The sequence below is a fragment of the Sapajus apella genome, unplaced genomic scaffold (genome assembly GCF_009761245.1).
Source record: "Sapajus apella isolate SASKATOON/1434 unplaced genomic scaffold, GSC_monkey_1.0 scaffold118, whole genome shotgun sequence".
Lineage (NCBI taxonomy): Eukaryota > Metazoa > Chordata > Mammalia > Primates > Cebidae > Sapajus > Sapajus apella.
In genome coordinates, this window is record NW_022437058.1 from 4,921,528 (window position 1) to 4,933,690 (window position 12,163).

At 40.7% G+C, this 12,163-nt stretch overlaps 1 protein-coding gene and 1 pseudogene across 1 annotated transcript in view; both read right to left on the reverse strand.

Annotated features, from left to right (window-relative positions):
• ZNF484 (zinc finger protein 484) overlaps positions 1 to 12,163 on the reverse strand; it is a 432,825-nt gene that overhangs the window by 110,625 nt on the left and 310,037 nt on the right. The gene's annotated exons all lie outside the window — the stretch shown is intronic.
• LOC116538253 lies at positions 3,384 to 4,261 on the reverse strand (annotated as a pseudogene).

Consider the following 12,163-nt stretch of genomic DNA (forward strand, 5'->3'; position numbering starts at 1 on the left):
GTCTTTCACTGGAGCTGTTTCCAATGTAACTTGATGTAGCATTTAGGATAGTCTCATCGTGGAGCACCACCATTATCCCAGTTGGCTGATGCCTGTTTCTTCTAAGAGGAGAATCAGGTAAGCTTTCCTAAAGCACCTTTGGGAAATTGTGCCATTCAGACAGCTGTGTTGTGCTCATACATCTGGAAGGTCTTGCTGTCCACGCACTGACTCTTCATGTCCTACATTCCTATGCATTTGCCAGCAGGATGGAATGATGGCTCACTGAAAACTGAAGATGACATGGAAGATGACAAGGGAGAAGAGCAAGTCATGCTCAGTAATGACAGGAAGATGGGCAAAATGTGGTGACTTCACAGGTCTCCATGCCTCAGCTCAGCTCTGATGAAGAGACTCATGGTCATACAGTCTCTTCAGATGATCACAGAGAAAAAGATGGTGACAGAGAGGCAGATGTTTTACTGTTTCCACTTCTAGAACTTGTAGCAAGGTATGAAGAGAGTCAGCACCAGAAAAGATACAGAGTATCACGTCTGCAGTGGATGAAGCCATCAAAGGATGGCCTCTCTTCGCCACCAGACAGCACTAGCCAGCCTAAGTCCCGCAGACCAGAATTATACCCATCAAATGCCCCACTCACCAGATGTCAGCCCAGAGGACTCTGACAGTGGTGAATTGGTCTCTTTATCCACCAAGCCCGATCCCTGTAGGCAGCAGAGGCCCAGTACCAAGATGATCATCCAAAATAATCTGCACACTGCACTGAGGATGGAGGCCTGCCCTAACAGGTCATAGCCCTCAGGAAGGCAATGCAGTAAAGGCCAGGCGCAGTGGCTCACGCCTGTAATCCCAGCACTTTGAAAGGCCGAGGCAGGCGGATCACGAGGTCAAGAGATCGAGACCATCCGGGCCAATATGGTGAAACCCCATCTCTACTAAAAATACAAAAGTTAGCTGGGCGTGGTAGTGCGTGCCTGTAGTCCCAGCTACTTAGGAGGCTGAGGCAGGAGAATTGCTTAAACCCGGGAGGCAGAGGTTGCAGTGAACAGAGATTGTGCCACTGCACTCCAGCCTGGCACCTGGCGACAGAGCAAGACTCTGTCTCAAAAAAATAATAGAAAAAAAAAAACATTTTATTACTAGATTAGTATTGAAGAACTTGTAAAAGTCTCATTTTGCATTAATTTCTTAAAGTCAAACCCTTATATATACCTTTGATTTTTATAAAATTTTAACTATGTGAAAATAAAATATTGAGCATCAAAAGTAAATAGAAAAAATTAAAAATAAAAACCAATGAAATAGACCACATACCAATAATAAAATCTGTGCTGCCAAAAGCTGATGCTTTGAAAAGATTATTAAAAAATGCAAAACACCTAGCAAGAATAATTTTTTAAAAAGGAAAACATTACCAATATCAAGAATGTAAAATGGGACATCATTACAGACCCTAGAGATACTACGAGGATTATAATAATACATGCTGAACAACTTTATGGCAAGAAATTTGACAATTTAAATGAAATGCATGCATTTCAATTTTTTATGGTATAGTTACTTGTAACTCTGGAGAGCCCATATAATTCATAAAGCAGCCATCTTCTAGCTTTGTGAGTTCTCTGTAAACAAGAAACTGGAAGAGTCACAGTAAATGAATGGCATATGCTTTTCAGCCTTATATGAGTAGAGAATAATCTGCTAGAGCTTGCAATGCTGAAGTTCAGCAGAACAACTTCAGATATTATTACCAGCAGAGAAGATTAAACTTGGGTGTGACCCACAGCCTCACCACCCCTGAACATGCCTGATCTTGTCTGATCTTGGAAACTTGCGTGTGTTTTATGGCCTTATACCTAAATATGGCTAAGCAATATAGTTAGAACTCTAATAGCATGTTGCCTCTTGGACAGCACCATGAAATCAGGTGATAAATTTTGGTATACTGCTCCTACTTTCACTCCATATGCAGATGGCCACACAAACACTCATCTACAGAAATTTTGAAGAATTAGTGGATGTGCGTACACACTGATACATACCCTTACTCTCATATGTCATATGTCTTTTCTCTCCCTCTCACACGCAGACACACATACTCCACAAATTCTTTTTAACTGCATCTTTCAATGCTACTTCAAAAGGAAAATTAATGTCTACGTATTTATAAAAATGTTTGACTTCACTATTGATTATCAGAGAGTATGCCCACTAAAACCCACTTATTCAAAATGAAGTATTTAGAAACTACAGTCAATTAACTTATCCTTGTGACTAGTGATCAGCACGTAGCACATCTCTCGGAGAAAGGTTAAAAACAGTAACTACGAAAATGTGTTACTTAAATTCAATTAGAAACCACTGACTAAAAAAACTAATGTCATTATTTGAATTTATAAAAGTAATTATATTTATATGTTTGAATAATCTATTCCATACCTATAAATAGATTATTTGAAAATATAATTAGTTTTGTAAATGGTCTACACAGTGGGTCAACCTGACTCTACAGAGACTTAATGTTGCTGACCTCATGTCTAGGGTGTTTGTACTTGCAGAATAGGCTGTTTTCTTAAAATAATCTACATAAAATGTCTTGAATTAATCAGGATGAATAAATCAAAGCCTAATTTAGTTGTATTTCTGCAATGTAGCAGAAGTGACAACAGTTATTGATAAAACATTATCATCCCTTATGTATTTATTCCTTAAGCTATACTATCTTTTAGAAATCTATAAAGCAATAGACATTCTAATTCATGCCCAGGGACCATTTTATTTTGTAAAATAATGGTAAATAGAGCATCTACATAATCAGTAGACATATGCTCTGATTTCCAAACCAAAATCTACTCACCAAGTGATCTATCAAAATCATCGCTTCAGTACAACACTATAACATTATGTGAGACTTAGCAAATGATAATATCAAAATTATGCCAAAAATGGCTAGTGATTTTGATGCTAAGCTGCATTTGTGAAATCTTGAAGTTATCTATGACTTTAAAATAGCTGTTCATGAATCTGAAAGGAAGTGCACTGACCTTAGAGAAAGAACCCAGGTAGATGAATAAAACCTCCTGCAGTGCACGGTTTTCTTATTATCTTCTTTTGGTGCATGATTGCATCTTTCATTGTATCTCATCTCTTCCTCTGACAAAGCACTGAATATTGCATTTTAAGTTATCCTATCTCAGGCTAACTCCTGTTCATTCTTATCTAGCATGTTTACTTTTCTATGTAAGCTCTCCCTCTGGAAGGCGATAACTGCCATGCCTCACGCATTTCTACACGTGGTAAAAGGAAAACTGCACATTTATTTGTGCCTCAGTGGTGGCTGCTTCATTTGCATTTACAGAAGTCTTCCGTTTTCATCAGAACAGTTGAGTGTGATTTTTTTTTATTAGCAAAATTACTTTATTCTGACAAAGACTTTAACACAAAAATACGAACTAGCCCTCCAAGGATCGTTGGGGTCTACGTTTCCCATCCCCTGTGTCCAGTGCATGAGGAAGGTGTCCTCTGAAGGGCGGGGCCGGAGTTGAAGCCGGAGAGGGGGCAGACCGTCCAGGGTCAGGTGTGGACATTCATAAAATAGTGCTTCTGGGTCACACAAGATGGTCATGTCTGGCCCCGGCCCAGGTGGCTCCTTGGGGGCGGGGCTCGAGCCTGCAGCGGCAGGAGAGCCACTGTCTCTCGGAACGCGGCGTTCAGAACCTGCTCCTCCGGCACCTGCAGGCTCACCAGCTCTCGGAAGAGCCTCGTGGAGCGCGGCACGTTCAGCCCCTCGGACACGCTCTCCTCCGGGCCGCAGCGGATCTGGAACGACTTTCTCAGCTGTTCCTCCACCGCTTTCGCGGCATCAAAGCTGCTCCCGGCTACGGCTCTCAGCTCCAGGCCCGAGGCCAGGCTGCTCTGCAGCGCGGCATCTCCAGCTCCTGCGGCGCGGCGGGCTGCGGCTCGGACCGCACCGGGAAGGTGGTGCCAGGCGGGAACCGACCTGCCGCCGCTGCCGCCCAGCGCCCCGCGCTCCGCCCGCCCCTGCCGCCTCCCAGGGCTGCCAGGCCGCGGACTCAGGCTCAAGTCCAGGCCGGGCTTGGGCACTGGGGCTCGGGGTTCCGGGACTCGGGGCTCCAGGGGTGGCCCTGGGACCGCCGCGGCTTGTTCCCCGTCCACCGACTCCAGCTCTGAGTCCCCACAGCCCATCATCTTTGGAGGTGCCTTGGGGATGCGGGGGTCTCAGGCGGTCCAAGGGGACCACCTCCTCCTCTCCCCCGCCCATCCCAGACCGAGTGTGATTTTTAGTTCTCAATTGGATCTGTTCTACTTTTTGATTCTTCTCCTCCTCCTCCTTCTACTTCCTCTTTCCCTGTTCCCTTTCTCCACTCCTGCTTCCTTTTCTCCTCCTTTGCTGTCTCCATCTCTTCCTCCTCCTCCTGATGGCTCTTTCTCTCTTCTGCCAGTCCTGTATGTTAAAGCACTCCACCATGTCCAGAAAGGGGATGGGAAGAGGAAGACAATTATTAGGATTGTTTCTGTTTCTTCTAAATCATTAAAAATCACAGAATCTCAGATGCTGTCAAGGTCTTCAGGTTTTCTATCATTAGTATTAAAAATACTTAAATGACAGGTCACTAGCGTGGCTCAAAACTTTGTAAATTCCTACCAGAAACTGCACAAATCAGAAACTGTACAAATCAGAAACCACCAACTAACCTCGATAGGGGCATTCCACACTAACCAGTCAGAATTGTTTTCTTTGTCTTGCTTCTGCAAATACTCAATCGAAGTTGCCCCTCTTGCCCCTCCTTATGGAGTGCTGGCTGCTGTGGTCTGGTACTGCCCCATTCAAGAATCTAAAAACGGGCTGGGCGTGGTGGCTCATATCTGTAATCCCAGCACTTTGGAAGGCCAAGATGGGTGGATTACCTGAGGTCAGGAGTTCGAGACCAGCCTGTTCAACATGGTGAAACCCCATATCTACGAAAAATATAAAAATTAGATGGGCATGGTGGCAGGCACCTGTAATCCCAGTTACTCAGGAGGCTGAGGCAGAAGAATTGCTTGAACCCGGGAGGCGGAGGTTGCAACAGTGAGCTGAAATCAAGCCATTGCACCTGGACGACAAGAAGGAAGCTCAGTCTCAAAAAAAAAAAAAAAAAAAAAAAAGAACCTCTGAATGTTCAAATAAACTCAGAATTTCAATATGTTTAATTTTTTCTCTTACCTTTAGGAAATCGATATTTTATGTGAAAAGAACTGTTTCTAGGAGAACTTCGTTTTGCAGAAGATCCTCTAAGACTTACATAAACCCTTCAGGGGAGCTCCTGGGAGAGCTTGAGCTTCTCCTGATTCAGGTTCCCTCTGGTGTGTTTACTTAGTCTTCTCTTTGCCTAGTTTGATAAGAGCGTTGTTGAAAATGGAAGAATATCTTCACCCGTGAGCTTACTTTGTAACATTCAGCTTTCTTCAGAGTTTCAGAAAGTTCATAATTGTCTTATAATGAACAAGAACTTTCCTATAAGAAATACAAAGCATGCCATTTAGAAAAGAGATAATAGACATTAACCCCAGAAATACTAAATGTTTTAGGAAGTCTCTAGACTCAGAAAAACCCAGGAGCCCTGTGGACTGAATGCTAATCATCTGCGCCACCTCTTCACCCTCTCCCGCTCCAGCACTGCAATGAGCTCCCTGCTTTCAGGCTTAACCTTCTAAAGTTCTCTTTCCTGGCTGGATGAGTCTCTCAAGAAGCCCCTTCCATCTCTCCACCGCTCAGAGCTCTCCAGAACTCACACTGTACCCCAGGATTTAAATCAAATGTCTTTACTTACCAGTCAAAGCCCCACATGCTTGCCCTAAAATCCCTCTAGTTATTTAGTGTTAGAAACCTATCACTAGGACCATTATTTTGCTGTTAGATCTATTTTTTGGGGGAAATGCCTAATGTCAGGATTTTTATGACATCTTTATTGAGCTGGTCTAATCCCCACAGATAAATATTTTTGAATTCTCTTTTTAGAGGAAGGAAGCCCTGTTGCCAGCATTCTAAAAGCTGGGCAGTGAGAAAAAGCTGGGAATCTCAATTTTCAGTATGTGCTTTGTTTTCAATATTGTCCCCTTTCCTCAGCTGGTCCCAGTGATCTCCAGTGCAAAGGCTTTCTGTTTTATCCTCTATGGAAAATGGACATTTTGTTCTTTATACAGAAATCGACATGGGGGGTTGTGTTCAACCACTTCTAAAACACTAAAACAGACATTCAATACACCCTCCTGTTTCCAGCCCCACTTAATCCTCCAAGTTACACAGTTGTAGGTTGTAGCACGCACACAGGAAACCCTGTGAGCAGCCTCCTCTGAAGCTGGTCGTGCCTCATCTGCTCTTTCCATATGGAACCATACATTGAGATTACGTGAGTGGCTGTGATGTCTGTGTAACAGAACATTTGATTCTCTTTGTCTCTATGGTTTATAGAGACACATCTCTTCACATTGATATGTTTCTCTCCCCTTCCATCTCTCTTACTGTACTAACCATTACCAGATCTTTAACCATAAATTTAGACATTTAAAAGCAGGATTTACTGTCTGTCCCTAGAAGTAACATTTGAGAGAACTGTCCTATTGTCATTGGGAGCTCCCTTTAATATTCAGGAGATTTTGTTAAATCTCAGTGCCAGCAATACTACTGGAAGTATAAGCTGGAACAACTTTCTAGGGAAGCATTCTGGCAATAAAACACGAATCTTTAACTGTTTCATTCATGTTCTTATGAATGGAAGTCAAGAACATGGAAGTCAAGAATATTTTTGTTTATTCTTAGTAATTCCATTTTTCATGTTGAAGAGATCTTTCTGGGCAGGGCACGGTGGCTTATACCTGTAATCCCAGAACTTTGGGAAGCCAAGGCGGGTAGATCACCTGAGGTCAGGAGTTCAAGACCAGCCTGGCCAACATGGTGAAACCACGTCTCTACTAAAAATACAAAAATTAGCTGGGCATGGTGGTGGGCACCTGTAGTCTGAGCTACTCAGGAGGCTGAGGCAGAATTGTTTGAACCTGGGAGGTGGAGTTTGCAGTAAACCTAGATTGTGCCTGGTGACACACAGGCTGGAGTGCGCAGTAAATCACTCCAGCCTGGTGACAAGAGTGAGACTCTGTCTCAAAATAAAAGAAAGGAAAGAAAAGAAACCTTTCTAAGGTAATAATCGGAGACACTAGCAAAGATGTGTGACAAAATTTTCACTTTCTTTTATTACAATGTCAAAGTATAGAAACACCTAAATATTGAATAATGGAGGGATGATTAAATTATACCATATTTTTATGTATGGCTGATTGATTCAGTTAGAACTTTACTCGCATATTGAACTTCAAAATTTTCACTCCCCTACCAATGCTTTTTAGCCTCCTGTTTTATTTTTCTTAACACTCATCACTGTGTAATATACTATGTTTTTCTTGTTTATCATCTGCCTTTCCCAGAATAGAATCTTGATGAAGGCAGAGATTCTTGCTTTGTTTTATTTCATTCATTCATGTAGCCCCAGTAACTAGAAAAGTATAATGCACATGGAAACAGCTCACTAGATATATGCTGAATGACTCATTTACATTTTTAAACTTAATGACATGGGAAAATGTCCGTAAAATATAAAATAAAATATGCAGAGTCAGAACATAAAAAATACACACACACGACAAAATCCTGACTTCGGGATGTTCTGCTGAACTTCAGTTGTTCTTGACCTCCATATGTGGAGGTGGAGCGTCTTTGTCAAGTTTATGAATAATGTGATTTTTTTGTTTATGACATGCCAGGTTATATGTTTCCTTTCTCCAGTTTTGTTTTCATTTCTCTTCTGATTTGTATAAATTCTTCATATTCCATAAACACTACTCCTTTGTCATAGGTGTTGCAAATATCTTCTTTCTGTTAGTCGCTTCTGCCCCCTTTTTATAAAGTCTTTTGATAAACTAAAATTTTGATATTATTGTTGTAAAATGAACTAGTGTTTTAATTCATAGTTTACTGTTTTGTGTTTTGGGTATAAAATTCTTGCCCACTGGAAGGTATAAACTATTTCTTCATATTTTCTGAATTTCAAAGTTTTTTATTTTAACTCATTAGAACTTACATTTGTTTTGTGTGTAAAGTGTCAGGCAGGGGTCCAATTTTATATTTTTTCTCTTCTGTAACTAATACCCCAGTACTATTAATATTTAGAGTTGCCCATTCTTTTCCAATGGACCTGAAGCAGAAGATCTCATACACTGGGTTCCCTTATAAGTTGGCTATTTCTATACTTTGAGCTGTTTGCCTTATTTGTGTCTTATGTAAAAAGTCTCTTCTCCAAGGGAGTTACCTACCCCATTGACTTTTTTAGGCTTTCTCTTTTCTAATAAATATATTTACAACTATAAATCACCTTCTAAGGAATGCTTTAGTTGCACTCTTGAGTTTTGATATGTAGTGTTTCCATTGCTGCTCTGTTCTAAACATAACTTTATTTTCTTATTTCAAACGTATTTTTAAATTTCTCAAAGTATAGTGTATTGTGAAGGACTTCTGGCTAACAAAATCTATGCTGTCAAACTGTGTTCTAAGAATATGATCATTATATTGATTATTATTATTTGTGGATGTTTGCTGTGGCCTAGCACGTGGCAGTTTTTATAAATGTTTCATATCAACTTGAAAGGAATGTGCGTTTTGTCATTTTTGAGTATTAGGGTCTGTTAATACCCTTTTCATAAAATTTTCATAAATAGTTCTTTCAAAATATCCTTATTTTGAGATTTTTTTTGGTTTATTGCCCAGCCAATAACTGAGGGAAGTATTTTTCTTATATGTGGCAAAATACAACTTAAAATTACCATTTTAACCATTTTTACATACAATTCAGCAGTGTTAAGTGTATTCGCGTTCTTGTGCGAGTCTCCACAACTTTTTCATCTTGTGAACCAGAAACTCTACATCCATTAAACAAGTGTTTTCTTAAAATGAGCCATCAATGAAAGCAAGAATGGCGAGTAGATGGCGTTAGTAGATACAATCAACTAAAACATTGTGTTTATTTCCACTCCAGACTATGTGTGCTTATATTCAAAATCACTAAAAGGAAGCAGAATCGATTTTCCACATCTTCTTCTGTTTCTTCTTCAAAGCCTTCAGAGAGAGGAAAAGGCAAAGGAATGCAATATTCTCCCATTTAAGTCAACATTACAAAGACAATTACGGGAAGATAATATTGCTCAATAAGACCTCATCATGATGGGAATTCTATAATAGTTTATTCTGACTCCTTTAACAGAGTTTTATGTGACTTTATTTGTTAGCCACTCAGTTACTAAGATAAGATGTTTTTAGCTTTTTAGACACAATATTTGTACAAGCTCTTCTTCTTGTACTATACTTTTCTGAAATAAATATGAAAAGTATTGAAATGTCTCTTCAACTTTCCATAAAATTCTCATCTACTTGAACCTATGCAAATGCCTGACTAAACACATGGCTATTCACTGTCAGGAAAGATTCGATTGCACACATATGAACCCAATGCCAGCACCCCAAGGGAAGGGGCAATAGAAATGGGAGGGGAATGATCAAGCCAATGAAAGATGCACTTTATAATCCTTAATGTCAGGACATTAATACCTTGTGGCAACTGCCTAAAATCAACAATAAATGATCCACCAATTTGTTGCCTAAAAGTTAGTGATTTAACCATCAATAACTTTAACAGCAATAACAATAAAAATAACTTTACTAACTTTAAATAACTAAAGTTATTCAACAACAGCTTCGACAATAACAGTGTATATGTACATTAGTTATGCATTTAAAAAATGGACTTTTTGTGTACATCTGAATGGAGAATATTAGATAAAATAGAACGCATGAGGCAGAGTTAGTAACATAACCCCCAGAGCTTTAGTAAATGAGCTCTGTCAATCAAGCCACGTACACAACCTTTTCTCTGTGATCCGAGCCAGGATTCTGAAGGTGTGCAGAGGCGATAAGCTGCAATTATAAAGTGCAATTAACAGGTAGTAGCAGTCTAGTTTATTATACACACGCACACGTTTCCAAGCCAGGTGATCACTAAGTATTCACAGCAAGCAATCACCCCGTGAACAAAACAGGCTGCTTTGCCTTCTGAAAAAGTAGTTTCTACTACTTTAAAAAGCTTGCTGGTGATAAGGTGAAAACTGGAATAGGTTAAGTTCTACTGCACACACAGCACAGGTAACACAAACAGTTTTTTATTCTTTAACATTCTTAAGCATCACCCAAAATACCAAAAAGAAATATGGTAAGTTATAAGGTTTTACATAAAGTACTACACTGAGCTTTTAAAGTGAAGGGCTTAGTCACCCAAATACGATCTTAGGCCCTATACCATCTCTCCTGAGTTCCCAGTATTTAATTTATATACCAAACAGATCATTCTCCAGAGTTCTTTTGATATTCCCAGATCTCTGTAACTTACTTAATCAGCTCTCTCAATCCCATATAGACTTCAAGCTATTTTCAATCACTCTTTTTCCATTCATTTTTCATTCACTTATTTTACAAATATGTAGTTAGCATCATTGTCTGACAGTACTGTTTTAGGGACTGGGAGAATATGACAGTACTTAAGAAACGCCCTCATTCTTGTATCTCTATCAAGGTAGATAAAAACTTCTAAAAAGGTAGATATTTAAAAATACTTTAAGGGAGGCTGGGTGTGGTGGCTCATGCCTGTAATCCCAATACTTTGGGAGACTGAGGTGGGCGGATTGGTTGAGGTCAGGAGTTCCAGACCAGGCTGAACAAAATGGTAAAACCTCGTCTCTATAGAAATAACACCCCCCGCACCTACAAAAAATTACCTGGGCGTGATGGCACGTAGCTGTAATCACAGCTACTTGGGAGGCTGAGGCAGGAGAATCGCTTGGACCTGGGAGGCAGAGGTTGCAGTGAATGGAGATTGAGCCACTGTGTTTTAGCCTGGGTGACAGCGCCAGACTCCGTCTCAAAAACAAAAACAAACAAACAAAAAACCTTTAAAAGACACAAAATGCTATAATAGCAGAGAATGATAATTGCCACAAAGAAAATAAAATACGGTTATGGAAAATCAATGAACTGGTTAATCCGAGTCCCGTCTGTGTCCGCTGCTAGCATTTCGGAGTGGGTGCCACTCACCCAGGCTCCAGTGATATCCTAGTTGGTTTCCTTCTGTTAACTGGATGGCCTTCATTATTTTTTTCTGCAACACAGCCAGTCTATCAAGTTGCGTCCTCTAGAAGCAGAGCCTGCAATAGCAATGATTGAGTACATTTTCTTGAGAGAATAATCTTATGAGAGGGGAATAGTAAGCCGGGTGAGACAACGGTGAGATCCACCTAAGCCAGGATGATCTCAACACAGGTCTGGCTCAGCCTGACACCCAAAGTTTTGGAGCATGGATTGCGACACAGAGTTGGCCTGACCTGAGGCAAGAGGAATAGCCATTTACACCATGTGTCAGCCAGTCACTGGCTACACAGGCTGTCCAGGTGAGGCAGCTCCCTTCAGTCTGGAGAAGGCCTCAGGAGAACAGGACAATTGAGAGCCCTTGGCTACCAACATTAATAGTATCCTGCGGGATGCAGAGGTCTAGTAAAGTGGGACTGAACAGAGCAGCACCCTTTAATTTAAAATAAGAGGAAAATGGATATTGATTAGAAACACAGCAGCATCTGCCGCAGTTAGAAAAAGCGTGACTATGTGGTGTTTCTGTAAGAACACGAGAGAATGTCAGTGAAGCACATCATAACAGTGATTGAAGCGTGAGTTCTCAGTCAATGGCAGTTGTTTTGATTGTGACAGGGACTGAGACGTGTATAACGTCAATAGCTGGCAGTAGAATTCCTATCAGAGGAGAATTCCTAATGTAGAAGTACTAGCTTGATGAGCTGCTTAGGATAAAATGGAAACTTTAAAGTTATGCCCATTGGCAAGAGTTAAAGCAGCAAAGGGGGCACCAAAACTATCTTGTATGAGACAAGGAGGCGAATTTAGTTTTTGCTTCCGCGAAGAGAGAAGGTAGAAGAGAAGGGAGGAGAAGGTGGGAGATGAGGGAAAGAGAACAAGGGTCATGCTAGGAAATGCTCAGAGGTAAATTAGCTGGCA